A 14,022-nucleotide genomic window follows, 5' to 3' on the forward strand; every position below is an offset into this window, starting at 1 on the left:
TATGTTTCAGATAATGTGTTTTTCTATGTAACTTACGAAATAATAATTGAAGGTAATACCTATAGAGATAGGGACACGTAAGAAACGTCACTCTTTCTGTGGAGTTATGAACTTAGTTCGTTTCGTTATTTTCTAGAGAGTTACGGCAAAGAGATTTTATTCTTTAAACAGAATATTACACGTTTCCATCACGTAGACGATTAATATAAGTGGTCTATGCACAAATCAATGTAATTCTTATTACTGCCAATTTTGCTTAAGAAGCTACATACGCTCTGGTCTGTGCCACGTGCTGTACATAACTGGCTGTGGTAGGATCGATGTAATGGTAGCGGAATGTTCATTTAAGTAACGTGTCCAAACGAATGACGAATTTCCTGAATGTACAGCTGTGGACGAGATGTAAATTTGCTGGCGTCACGCAACGAGAAGCTGCTTAGACGGGGGTTCAAATGATTTAAATGGCTCTGAGCACTATGGGACTTCACATCTGAGGCCATCAGTCCCCTAGAACTTAGAACTACTTAAATCTAACTAACCTAAGGACATCACACACATCCATGCCCGGGGCAGGATTCGAACCTGCGACCGTAGCGGTCGCGCGTTTCCAGACTGTAGCGCCTAGATCCGCTCGGCCACACCGGCCGGTTAGACGGGCGTTTGGAGTCATGTAGCTTTTGTTTACTCCACATGAATATCTATGACAGACCGAAGCTAAAGGCGCTTGAAGATCGGACGTAGCAAGAAAAATTCTCAGCCAAGGCAACAACTTCAAAAATTTGTGGCGAAACTGGTCGTCGGTCTCTCCCAGGATCAGTTCCCAAATCGCCAGTTAATTCGTACATCCCAATCACGTTATTCAACAGCGGTGCTAAAAGATCTCTACACATTCCTTGAAGCCCTGCTCGCCTTGGCCAGACACATATAACTGTTTGGAACCACAATGCACACTGATGCTTGTGTATCAACCTACGTCACCGGACCAGAATCGGTGCCTGACGGTAAGTCATGATGCTATTACTACTTAGAACTCAAATCCCCCAGCGCATGTCTGAACATCATACTTAAAAAGTTGGTTATATGGCGCAGGTAGCGAAATTTTAACTGTAACCACACTGTGCATTCCTTTCACTTATTTTTTAAGTTCCAAGCGAAACGCTTTATCGGACATTCCCTGTATCTCTGGTACTTTAGTAGTGCGTAAGTGGTAGTACACGTAGGGATTGAGTAACATGCATCACGCAATTATCATTGTCTCTTAACAGGGTTATTAACGATAGTATGTGTCGCGTGACAAACTATTTGTACTAGAGGAGACGATTATACCTACTGAAGGCACCTGCCTTCCAGCGATGATAGAGTCGCAGCTGAAGTTTAAAAACAAATTTTTGCACTTCTGCCATGGATCATCTGCATACCTGAAATTTCTGAGGCACTTAGATGTGTTTTTCTTATGCATACGGACCTATACTTCGCTTGTCGCAAACTCTGAATATTCTAAGGTTCACTATGACGGAGTAAAAAGTATTAACCATCCATTTGCAGCTAATCTTTAGAAGCAGAGCACCGGCTGAAATGAGGAATTGTTAAAACTATCGTCCGAGTATTCGTATCATCAGAGTATTCACGTGAAGTGATTTAGCGCAACAGTGGGAACTCTGAAGCTGAAGAATGGAGTGTTAAGAACCCCTTCTCCTGAACCGTGCATGGAGGCGAGAAAGTGCATTGAAGTATGACAGGTGTTACACGAGGGCGAGTCAACAAATAAGTCAGAAATGCAGGAATATGGCATACGTTTTTAAGTTTCGTGCCTATACGTATAAAGACGGTGGTAGCGCATGTGACGTGGAAAGCAGCTGATACGTAGTATTCTTCGGCCGAAGGTTGATGATCTGCAGCCAGACCAAGAAGTCACATGTGCTATGAGTGTGTACTCAGCTAGAACTACGCGATTTTTGTGAGCCGAGCGACTGTCCGCCGTGCGCGTCGATAGCGAAATTCGATCCGTATGTGGTTATAACCGTATTTCATGGAAATTTGTTTATAGTTGGATACCGGAACTCAGAAAAGGACCAAAAGAGCCATAAACAAGAAGCCTCCTGAATGTCCTGGCTATCCAGTGATAGTACATTGTTCCTCTAGTTAACATATTTCGCTACCCTCAGAACACATGGGCCTTGCGGGCTGCAGCAGTTTAAGGAACCAAATATGCTCGTTAGATCCCGAGAGGTTCCACGTTAGATGCGAACGCTGCTACAAGAATTCAAAGTTTCAAGCTTTAAACGCCTGTTCGAACGATGGTATAAGCGTTTACAAAGGCAGTATCCTGAAAACTAAAATGAATTTCAGATTATGAGGCTTTCATGTGTGTGTCTCAGTTTGCGACTGATGTTCATCCTCACACATCATGATACGACGTTGTGAGTGACATTTCATCGCTGGCGCTAAGGGCACTACCAAATCTCTTACAAGCGTAGATTTCAATTATTTCTCCGACAGTCAATTGATTTCTGAAGAAGACGACAGTGACTGCTGTGATAAGCTTGGATTTTCATAGTGAGTTAATGCAGCAAGTGCACCGAGAACAGTTTATACTAGCACATTATTGTTGATAATATTCTGTCCACATAACTCAGTTGACTGGTCTTGCTATTAGTGCTGTTAGCCTGTTTTCTGGCTGCAGTTATAGTTATTTCATACTATCGGCTGCCTGTAGTGGGTCTCAGGATTTTAATACTTTTCGCCGTATTTGAATTTACCAGTGGGTTTCTCCTCAAGCTTGTATGGATTCCAGACTTTCCTTGCTTTTAAATTCGGCAAGAGTTGCTCTTGGCGACCAAATATGAGACATCTTAAAGCAGTATTACCGAAAGCACTCGATATAGCAAAGTCCGCACATAAGAAACGTTGCGGGAAGACATGGGTCACAGAGAACTGTAAACAATGTTGTGGAGGCTTCCTTCTGTCTCGTCTCTAGAAAAGTTTGTAGCGTCACAAATCGATGATGTCTTTATGCTCCAAGATTTTAAATGCAGTTCCATATGTAAATGTTATCCAAGCTTCTAGAGTTGTAACACAACAAGCTAATGTGCTGAAATGATGTCGCATCACTAGCTACACGTCGACAGCGAATATATGCATCACTCGATTCCTCATATTTTACTTGGTTTTGGAGAACTGACATATTAGACATCCATTTTAGATTCAAACAAGGCAGAGTCTTACAGATTCTGGATTGCCATTTCTGTACTCTAGGTAGAGGTGTCTCTGATGAAACTGTGATACGAAAATTGAAAGGTAAATTTCAGTTAACTTGCCGTTGTTACGATGAGTAATTTCACAACAACCAACGTCATACGTGGTCTCACAGAAAGTGTTTGTGTACATGCTATTATGACTACGTAACATTTTCTAACATATTAACCTCACTTTCACAAATATTGCACCAACGTACTAGTATGTGGCTACGGTGTCGTCATCATTGCGTCCTCGGACTCTTTCGTCGTGGCACGTCTGAATAAAATCTTCTCGGTTTTCATATCACGTCAATTTGAATAAAATACTCGAGATCCCTCCAGCTATCTTCGCCATCGCCGTAAACCAGAGTCCTTTAAACATTTTCCTGTCGTTCTTACGATGGCCCGTGTCGGATCGCGACTAAGCTTCCGGTACGTTCGTCATCTAAATAAATATGGCATCTTCAGTTGGTATTAAACGACTCTGGTTTATTAGACAAAGTGTTGAAGAAATTAGTGCTTCGTGCTGCCAGACCTCCCACGCTTTATCGACTGCCGAATATATATACAAAGAAAAGGTCAATTTTAGGCCCATCAGTGCGGTCCCCTACAGACTAGCAAAACATCTGGCAGGTTTGTTAGCACCGTATTGTAAACTCACATAAATATGTAGAAATACTCAACAAAATAAAAATAGACCGAAACGAACACCCAGAGACCGGAACGACGTTATAGTTAGTGTGGACGTTTTCACTTTTTACGATGGTGCCAACACAAGACACACTGGACCTTGTGGCCCAACAGTTTCCACCTGGAATCCGCATGTTGTACATTCACATTTTAACGAAGACGTACTTCCTATACCGCCACGAATATTATGAAATGAGAATGGCACAACGGTGGGATCACCACTGTCTCTTTCAGTCGCGACTTTCTGCATAGAGCTCTTTGAGGAGTAGGTTCTGATATCGCTGCGTTGCGTCCGTCTTGCTTCCTAAAGCATGTTGATGATATCTTCCTGATAAGGGCTCTCTGTGAAGTTGCCTACAGCATTCGTCGGTCACATGAATGGTGTCCATCCTAACATTTAATTTACTATTGAGATGGAGGATGGTAATCTACCGTTCTTGGATGTATTAGTTGAGCGGAAGGCAAGAGGCCAGCTTGGTCAGGAAGCAAGCACACAGTGATGAGTACCTGAATTCCCACAGTTTTCACCATTCGGTATCCAAGAAAGCAGTTCTGAACACGCTAGTACACAGCGCAAAGATTAGTTCTGACAACGGTCACCTACAGTCACAAATATTGCACTTGAGACAGTTTGCAGAGAATGATTATAGCAAAGCAGACATTAAAAACGCTGTCAGGTGCCACCGACGAAGGACGCCTTGTGAATCGGCTGCTTCAATGCCATACTGTGGGAAAATGAGCAGAAAGTTAGGACGTGTGCTGCAGAGACATGGACTGAGGCAAGCGTTCCGGCCCGCCCGCAACATGAGAGATATGCTGCACTCTGTCAAACACGACGCTGCACCGTGTTAAAGACGACGTCGCTCTTCCTGTGCCCAGTGTGTATGAAGACCCTTGTGAATACGGTACCATCTATGCACGTCAAACTATTTGTACACCTGCTGGGTGCTGTACGGAGCTCAAACAACATATTAAACAAAGGGAGCTTCTGCCATAGCTGAGCATTTCTTGGAAAACGGACACAAAATACATTTTGAAAAGACAAGAGTCTTAGCTTCTGCATCATAATATTGAGATTCCGTTAGAAAGGAGGCAGCCGAGATTGGAATAAACAGGAACAATTTTGACAGGGCGTAGCGTTGGGCATTGGATATCGAAAGGATGCAAATACGGATGCTTCACCATTGTAGGAAGGCGACAGTGGCAGATTCAGGTGTGACACCGACCTCTCGCGCCACTTGACGCCACTTGGTCCCTAGACGGGCCGGAGCTGCTAAGAGCTGCCCAATTGTCTTCCGTGTACACGTCGTTTCGGCTCACCAGGAGATGCAGTCATGCCCTTGTAAGTGGGATACCTTACCAGCCTCGACAGTCAGTGGTTTTTAATCCTGATGACGATGGCGGAGATAGGCGTCGAAAGCTTGAGTATCTTATTCGAATTGACGCGGCTTGAATATCGACAAGGTTTTATTCATCGTCACCATTGACACATGATACACCCCGCTGGATGAAGGCCTCATAGTCCAGTTTTCTGGTATACGTCTCCATTGAGTCATAGTTCCTCATTGTTCTTATTTCACGGTATTCAGTAAGGAATTGCTGCATTCCATTCGCTTAACTCTATGCCCCGTCTGCCTCCATTTAATTTTCATTAAGTTCGTTATTATGTATTCGGCTCCAGTGTCACACATTTTAATGAGTGTCGTGTGTGACAGACATTAGAACAAAGTAAAACTAAGTTCGTTAGTCGTCAGTTTAATACTTGGTAGAAGAAACTTCAAATAAGGTTAGTGGTAAAATTGGGGTCACGGTAGGCAGAGGAAAGTGTAGAAAGACTACTTCACTGGGCAGCACACCATGTGCTAGAATGAATGGAATTGATAAGCGAGGAGAAAGTTCATAGCTGTAATTCGCACTGTTTCAGAAGGATGTGTAGCATAACTTGAGAGCAGTCTAAATAAATGAACGTTGAAGGAACTAGAACATACAAGGATATTTACGCAGTATCTGTGTTTATTCAAACACGTGACCCCATAAAGCTTTCAGGGAGCGGTCTTCATTGTTTGTTAACATTCCCTGACCAGTTGCATTGTGTAGGAATAGGATTTAAAAGATTAAACAAAAAGTTAAGTGAGTAAACGCGAGAATTCAGCAATGTTTTTCCGTGCAGCTTGTTTTCTCCTCTTTTCATCTCATGTGTAAAGGGGGTAGAAATGTCAGATCGTTGTTTATGCTAGTTTCAGCTCAGAAAAATCAGTGGGTTTGTTTTCAACAATCGCAACTGAGCGGGAACAGTGGAGTGATAAGATATTCTATCAGCATTCACACAGCATTAAGCTCAGTCACCTGTTAACAAAACCATCCACGATGAAATTCTGTTGTTGCTATTTGTCACTGTAATATGTCCACGCATATTAAAGGGAAGGAATCTTCATCAAATAAAGACGGTATATCAATTCGCCATGTGATGGTACTGCTTATACTGACACAAAAGAGCCACATAGAGTATCCGGGAAAACAGGACAGGTACAATATACAGGCGTCCTGTTGTTGGAAATGCTACATTCCTTTGCGTGCACAAACGGGTTTGTATGTAATGTAAGTTTTCTCGAAAAACGCAAAATATACAATGGAGAAAACAAATGTTTTACCTCTTATAGCGACGAAGAATAAAAATCAGCTTTTGATACCAATAATGCTACAGTTTTAGAATGTGTTTCACATAGCTTTTCAGCCTTAGCCAATAGGAGTTTGTATTGTGTACAGCCCAACACGCCAATACACAGATTCAATAAACATATACGTTGCAGTTAATTTGTGCAAACACCTGTACGTCTACCATTCGCATACAGACAGAAGCTACACTCATCAGACAACAGAGCGCCATTGCACTCCCCACTCAGCTCTTTCACGACACCAGAGTAGTCATGCTTGATGGTGCGAATGGTAGCGTGGTCAGAGGCACGAGTGATCTCGGTTCTGCTACAAGCAGACTATTCCATATGGTACTTGGGGACACAAAAGGTGGGACATGTGCTAGGATTTCTGCCCTGTGTGTTGTTCGGTCCGCCACAGCTGCTCGCACAATGCGTCAGTTTTGATATACTACGCGCAAGTCCAGAACATGGTCAACAGGTGTGGGAATATAGTATAGACCACTGCTGAAGGCAGCGTCAACTAGCAGACACAATGCGCCCAGAACACACATTGGCAGGCCTCCAGAGTGCCATCTCATCGCCCATGATCGTAAAAAACTGATACAGCAACGAGTCAGTACGCAGATATACTCGTATATCCTGGTGCCACTGAACACACTCTTTGAGGATGTTTCATTTTTATCCAGTAGTATAGTTTTGTAGTTGTACGTGAAACAAATGTTAAAATTGACTTGGAGATCGTCTGATGTACTGTAACGTGAAATCACTCTAAAGAACAGACAGTGATATTAAGTGGAGTACAAGCCGTACGCGATACTGTGATTAACATCACGATCGTAACATATGGATTTATGCTGGCTCTAAAGCGGAAGTGATTTTACTGTGTCGCTGGGTCAGACAACTGAATAAATAATTAACGTGGCATCCGTTTTTAGGGTTCCGTACATCAATCGGTTGAAACGGAACACTTATAGGCGTGCTTTTTCTTAAATCAAAGACTTTATACATTACTGTATTGACAGTAGCAGCGATCCCAGTGACCCAACCGACTGTCACACTTGACAATTACTATGGCAGAATCCTGACCGACCCACGTAACAATAATTCCAGTGGGGATAACGAGACGTCTTTGGAAGATATCAGCGAACCACCGACTGCAAACCGTTAGTGTTCACTCTTGCAGTTTGCATTAATGTGCAGCATTACGTCAAGAAACGTAATGTATCGGGCAGGAAGTTTTCGCTACTTTTACTAGTCAAGGAAACGCCACATCCTCCGCAAAAGGAACGACTTACGTCAATACAGCGCTTACACTCAGGTAAGAAAAGTCAGGAGATAATGATGTGCACATATACAAATCGTAGTTCTGTAATATCAAAAACACAAGATATAAATTGGCGATGCTGTCATTTGTACTTAGGTGACTCATGTCAACAGGTGTCAGTAGTGATTATGGCTGCATTACGCGAATTAACAGACTCTGAACGCAGAATGGCAGTTGGACCCAGGTGAATGGGACATTAAATTTCGGAAATCGTTAGCGAATTCAATATTGCAAGATCTGTAGTGTCAAGAGCGTGCCGAAATACCAAATGTCAGCCATTACCTCTCACCACGGACGACAGAGTGGCCGACGTCTTCACTTAACGACCGAGAGCACCAGCGTCTGCGTAGAGTTGTCAGTGCTGACAGACAAGCAACACTGCGTGAAATAACCACTGAAATCAATGTGGGACTTACGACGCATGTATCCTTTAGGATAGTGTAGCGAGATTTGGCGTCAGTTAGCTATTGCGAGTGTCTTTGCCAACAGCACGACATTGCCTGCAGCGCCTCTCCTGGGCTCGTGACCAATTAGATTGGACCTTAAAAGGCTTGAAAACTGTGGCCTGCTCAGTTGAGTCCCGATTTTAGTTGGTAAGAACTAATGCAAGGTTTTGAGTCTGGCACAAACCCCACGGAGCCTTGGACCAAGTTCTCTACATGGCACTGTGCTAGCGGGTAGTGGCTGCATAATGGTGTAGGCTGTGTTTACATAGAACTGACTGGTCCTCTGGTCAAATCGAATCCATCATTGATTGGAAATGGTTATGTTTGGCTACTTGGAGACCATTTTCAGCCGTGTATAGACTTCGCATTCCCAAATAGTGACGGAATTTTTATGGACGACAATGTTTCATGTCGCCAGGCCAGAATCTACCGTGATTGGTTTGAGGGATTCTGGACAGTTCGAGCGAACGATTTGGCCAGCCAAATCACTGGACATGAATTCCATCGAACATTCATGGACATAACCGAGTGGTCAGTTCGTTCACTGAATCCTACATCGGCAACACTTTCGCAGTTATGGACGGTTATAGACAGCACGGATCAATATTTCTGCAGAGACTTCCAAAGACTTGTTGAGCCCATTTCACGTTTAGGTGCTGCACTACACTTTGCAAAAGGAGGTCCGAATCGATATTATTAGGTATACTACGACTTTTGTCTCCTTAGCGTTTATCAAATTTGAGGATTTCCTGTAGAGTAAAGGGGATACCCCTGACTGAAAGAACGGAAAGCATCTTCAAGATGGGAGTGTTATTTTGGAACTGAAACAGCTACATGTCTGAAAATATTTCGTTCATGAATGCCATCACGAAAGACTTTGTGATTAAAGAATGTACCGGGTAATACGTATACTGACGAGATTCATATCGAAGTTTAAAAAATGTCGTATACGTGGTGAACCGCAACTCGGAAACACTTTCAGAGCTTGTTCAGGGATACCTTCTAAGGATTTTAGTGCAAGTGACTCACACTCCCCGGTGGCTCGTTAACAGCGTTAATGCATATCGTTTGCTTTCTGGTACCAGTTAGATTTGTATTTGTATTGCACTGAAAATTGCGCACAACCGGGCAACGACCGACGGTATGCGCTGTGTGTCTGGTTTCCAGCTGTTGGCAACGGCAATGCCGTCTTTAACTCGTTGCCCTCAAGTCTGCATTCAGTACTGTTCTGTTCTGTCTAGTGTTTTCTTTCCCATCGGTATTTGTTGTGAGGGAACGGTGATACACAGCAGTTCTATGGCTATGTTTACTGATGAAGAATTGGCCGATATTCACCTCATGTCTGTATTCACTGAATTAATGGAAGAGTGCATGTCGACGCTATGCTGATTTGTCCTCGCACCAATGTCAGCAGCATCGTACTACTTTTACAAGTGAATGTTGTTGCGTTAATGTATTTCTTGTGTTACACGTTTTGGTGGTTGCTTATTACAGACTTCTTCATTGTTGTGAAGGTATTTTCACGGAAACAAACGGGACTGCGTTAACAAACCGAATAAATCATGATTATGTACTCTGTAACAAGCAGCCGGAGACTGGTTCCCTCGCACCAAACAACCTCTAATGTCTATCGATGCTTCACCCAGCAAATAACGACCCATAACTTCAATTACTACCTCCTGAATCTTAGAAGCAACGGTATCGAAATTCTCAAACGATGCTTTAAGTCCAAAAGTGCGGTATATCCGGTACAGTTAGCTACAGTGTCACACTACGGGATCAAAAGGATCCGGACACCCCCAAAAATATACGTTTTTCATATTACGTGGGTTTAGCTGCCCCCTGCTGCCAGGTACTCCATATCAGCGACCTCAGCAGTCATTAGACATCGTGAGAGAGCGGAATGGGGCACTCCGCGTAACACACGGACTTCGAAGGTGGTCGGGTGATTGGGTATCACTTGTGTCAGGCGTCTGTACGCGAGGTTTCCGCATTCCTAAACATCCCTAGGTCCACTGTTTCCGATGTGATAGTGAAGTGGAAACGCGCAGGGACACATACAGCACGAAAGCATACAGGTCGACCTCGTCTGTTGACTGACAGATTTGAAAAGGGCCGTAATGTGTAATAGGCAGACATCTATCCAGACCATCACACAGGAATTCCGAACTGCATCAAGATCCACTTCAAGTACTATGCCAGTTAGGCGGGCGGTGAGAAAACTTGGGTTTCTGGTCGAGCGGCTGCTGATAAGCCACAGATCACGCCAGTAAGTGCCAAACGACGCTTTGCTTGGTGTAAGAAGCGTAAACATTGGACGATTGAACAGTGGAAAAACGTTGTGTGGAGTGACAAATCACGGTACACAAAGTGGCGAGCTGATAGTAGGGTTTGGGTATGGCGAATGCCGGTGAACGTCATCTGCCAGCGTATATGGTGCCAACAGTAAAATTTGGAGGCGGTGGTGTTATGGTGTTGTCGTGTTTTTCATGGAGGGGGCATGCAACCCCTTGTTGTTTTGCGTGGCACTATCATAGCACAGGCCTACATTGATGTTTTAAGCACCTTCTCGGTTACCACTGTTGAGCAGTTCGGGAATGGTAATTGCATCTTTCCACACGATCGAGCATCTGTTCATAATGCACGACCTGTGGCGGAGCGGTTACACGACAATAACATCCCTGTAATGGACTGGCCTGCACAGAGTCCTCACCTGAATCCTATAGAACACCTTTGGGGTGTTTTGGGACGCTGGCTTCGTGCCAATCCTCACCGACCGACATCGATATCACTGCTCAGAGCAGCTCTCCGTGAATAATGTGCTGCTCTTCCCCAAGAAACCTTCTAGCGCCTTATTGAACGTAGGTATGCCTGCGAGAGTGGAAGCTGCCATCGAGGCTAAAGGTGAGCCAACACCATATTGAATTCCAGCACTACCGATGGAGGGCACCACGAACTTGTGAGTCATTTTCAGCCAGGTGTCCGCATACTTTTGATCAAATAATGTATCATGCAGCACAATCAGTACAGCCTGTCCACCTCGCAGTCAACTCAAATGTGCCAGTTAATTTACTTTAAAAAGTTCTACTCAATGTCATTTAAAAGTGTACTTATACTCAGCATCTACTATTACTATTCTTTTTTTACCTTGCTTTCGTGAACGAGGAACGACTCAGCTCTCCCACAAACGGCGTCAAGTCAACATGCGGGCCCTCTGCTCACCGTATCTGAAACAGAAGTTGCATATTATTAGAAAAGCGGTAGAAATAACTTCCTACATCTCAGATAACATGAATAAAGTATTTCACTACAGACACACTGACAATGAGATTTTGTTTCTTTGTTGATACCAGAAATACAATTCTATTTCATATCAAACTTGCAACGCTGAACTACTTTCGGCATATAAATTGATGTTGACTAATTTGGTAAGCCAAGTAATACAACCCAGTACGTTCTCTTGGACTGCGACAGTTCAGCAGACAGGGCTATCGTCAAGTGTGTCCTAAGTAAGTGTTACGGGATCGCTCCTGTTCTTCATATGCAGAAATTATCTAAAAGACAGGCTGAACAACAATCTGGAACCATTTTCTGATGATGCTGTAGTCTATGAAAAAATGTCGTCGTTGAGTAACTACAGAATGACTGGGATAGAATTAAGACAAAGCTCAGCCGGTTGTATGGGTAACAGCTGTGACATAAAACTTGTCTCTCACTGTGCGATGGTGAAGCATAGCGCAAACCTTACCTCCGTTACCTTTTAGTAGCAACAAAGTCCTCAAGCCATGACATATAGGACGCGTCACCATATGTGTGTTACAACTGTTACCCAAGTTTTCTCTGCTTAAATGACTGCAGAACGAAAACTACGAAAATCAATAGAATCCTGTTTCGCTTGTTAATGGTAAAGTGCGTAGCACCACATTACCCTCCGAAAATTATGAAATGTGATTACAATTGAACAGAATTCTCTTACGTCACACGTGAGTCTAAACGGGCTATATGGAACATAGTATATAGGCCATGCATACAACCACGAAACACTTCGAGTCAAACCGCATCTCTTCCCCACAGCAAATGATGCCATGTTCTATTCGTTTATCAGTAATCTATCAAACAAGAAGTAGTTTCTTATGGTGGAGCATGAAAATTCTGTAAATTTGGTCAATGTATTGAGATTTTCAAGACTTTCATGAACGGCAGAAAATATTAACTACATTCGTTGTAGTCACAGAAGGATATGATTTTGCTTGTATCTAAACGATGTAAATGGAACTTAAATTTAAGAGTCTCAAAGAATAATGTCATCCCCGTGTGAGTGTGGTTTCTCCGTTAGATCAGTCGAATATATAATCATCTCATCCAAAATTTAAATTTCTATCCAGCAACTGCGTAGGCTTAGTTCACGAAGAATGGTAACGAAAAGTTGTTCTACGATATTAATATTCACTAACTAAACCATATTGAAAAACAAGAAAAAAATGGAAGGGGAGAAAACTTACCCATACGATAAATTATGGCGATCTGTGCAGGACAATATTACAAAAACGTTCAACAATTATACACCACTGGCAATTAAAATTGCTACAGCAAGAAGAAATGCAGATGATAAGCGGGTATGATTTGGACAAAAGTATTATACTAGAACTGACATGTGATTATATTTTCACGCAATTTGGGTGCATAGATCGTGAGAAATCAATATCCAGAGCAACAACCTCTGGCCGTAATAACTGCCTTGATACGCCTGGGTATTGAATCAAACAGAGCTTGGATAACGTGTACAGGTACAGCTGCACATGTAGCTTCAACACGATACCACAGTACATCACCGGCCGGAGTGGCCGTGCGGTTCTAGGCGCTACAGTCTGGAGCCGAGCGACCGATGCGGTCGCAGGTTCGAATCCTGCCTCGGGCATGGATGTGTGTGATGTCCTTAGGTTCGTTAGGTTTAAGTAGTTCTAAGTTCTAGGCGACTGATGACCTCAGAAGTTAAGTCGCATAGTGCTCAGAGCCATTTTAACCATCTGAACCACAGTTCATCAAGAGTAGTGACAGGTGTATTGTGACGAGCCAGTTGCTCGGCCACCATTGACCAGACGTTTTCAATTGGTGAGAGCTCTGGAGAATGTGCTGGCCAGGGCAGTAGTCGAACATTTTATGTATCCAGAAAGGCCCGTACAGGACCTGCAACACGCCGTCGTGCATTATCCTGCTGAAATGTAGGGTTTCGCAGGATCGAATGAAGGGTAGAGCCACGGGTCGTAACACATCTGAAATGTAACGTCCACTGTTCAAAATGCCGCCAATGCGAACAAGAGGTGACCGAGACGTGTAACCAATGGCAGCACGTACCATCACGCCGTGTGATACGCCAGTATGGCGATGACGAATACACGCTTCCAATGTGCGTTCACTGCGATGTCGCCAAACACGGATGCGACCATCATGGTGCTGTAAACAGAACTTGGATTCATCCGAAAAAATGACGTTTTGCCACTTGTGCACCCAGGTTCGTCATTGAGTACACCATCTCAGGCGCTCCCTTCTGTGATGTAGCGTCAAGGGTAACCGCAGCCATGGTCTCCGAGCTGATAGTCCATGCTGCTGCAAAAGTCGTAGAACTGTTCGTGCAGATGGTTGTTGTCTTGCAAACGTCCCCTTCTATT

The 14,022-nt window shown here is 43.6% G+C and overlaps 1 protein-coding gene across 3 annotated transcripts in view; it reads right to left on the reverse strand.

Moving 5' to 3' along the window:
• Positions 1-14,022, reverse strand: part of LOC124616008 (hemicentin-2-like) — a 1,911,634-nt gene that overhangs the window by 1,067,525 nt on the left and 830,087 nt on the right. For all 3 annotated transcript variants that reach the window (XM_047144221.1, XM_047144219.1, XM_047144220.1), the window contains one exon: positions 11,501-11,580. The gene's annotated coding sequence lies outside the window, so the exon portion shown is untranslated. The remainder of the gene's footprint in view (positions 1-11,500; positions 11,581-14,022) is intronic.

This window comes from Schistocerca americana, chromosome 5 (assembly GCF_021461395.2).
Source record: "Schistocerca americana isolate TAMUIC-IGC-003095 chromosome 5, iqSchAmer2.1, whole genome shotgun sequence".
NCBI classification, from domain to species: domain Eukaryota; kingdom Metazoa; phylum Arthropoda; class Insecta; order Orthoptera; family Acrididae; genus Schistocerca; species Schistocerca americana.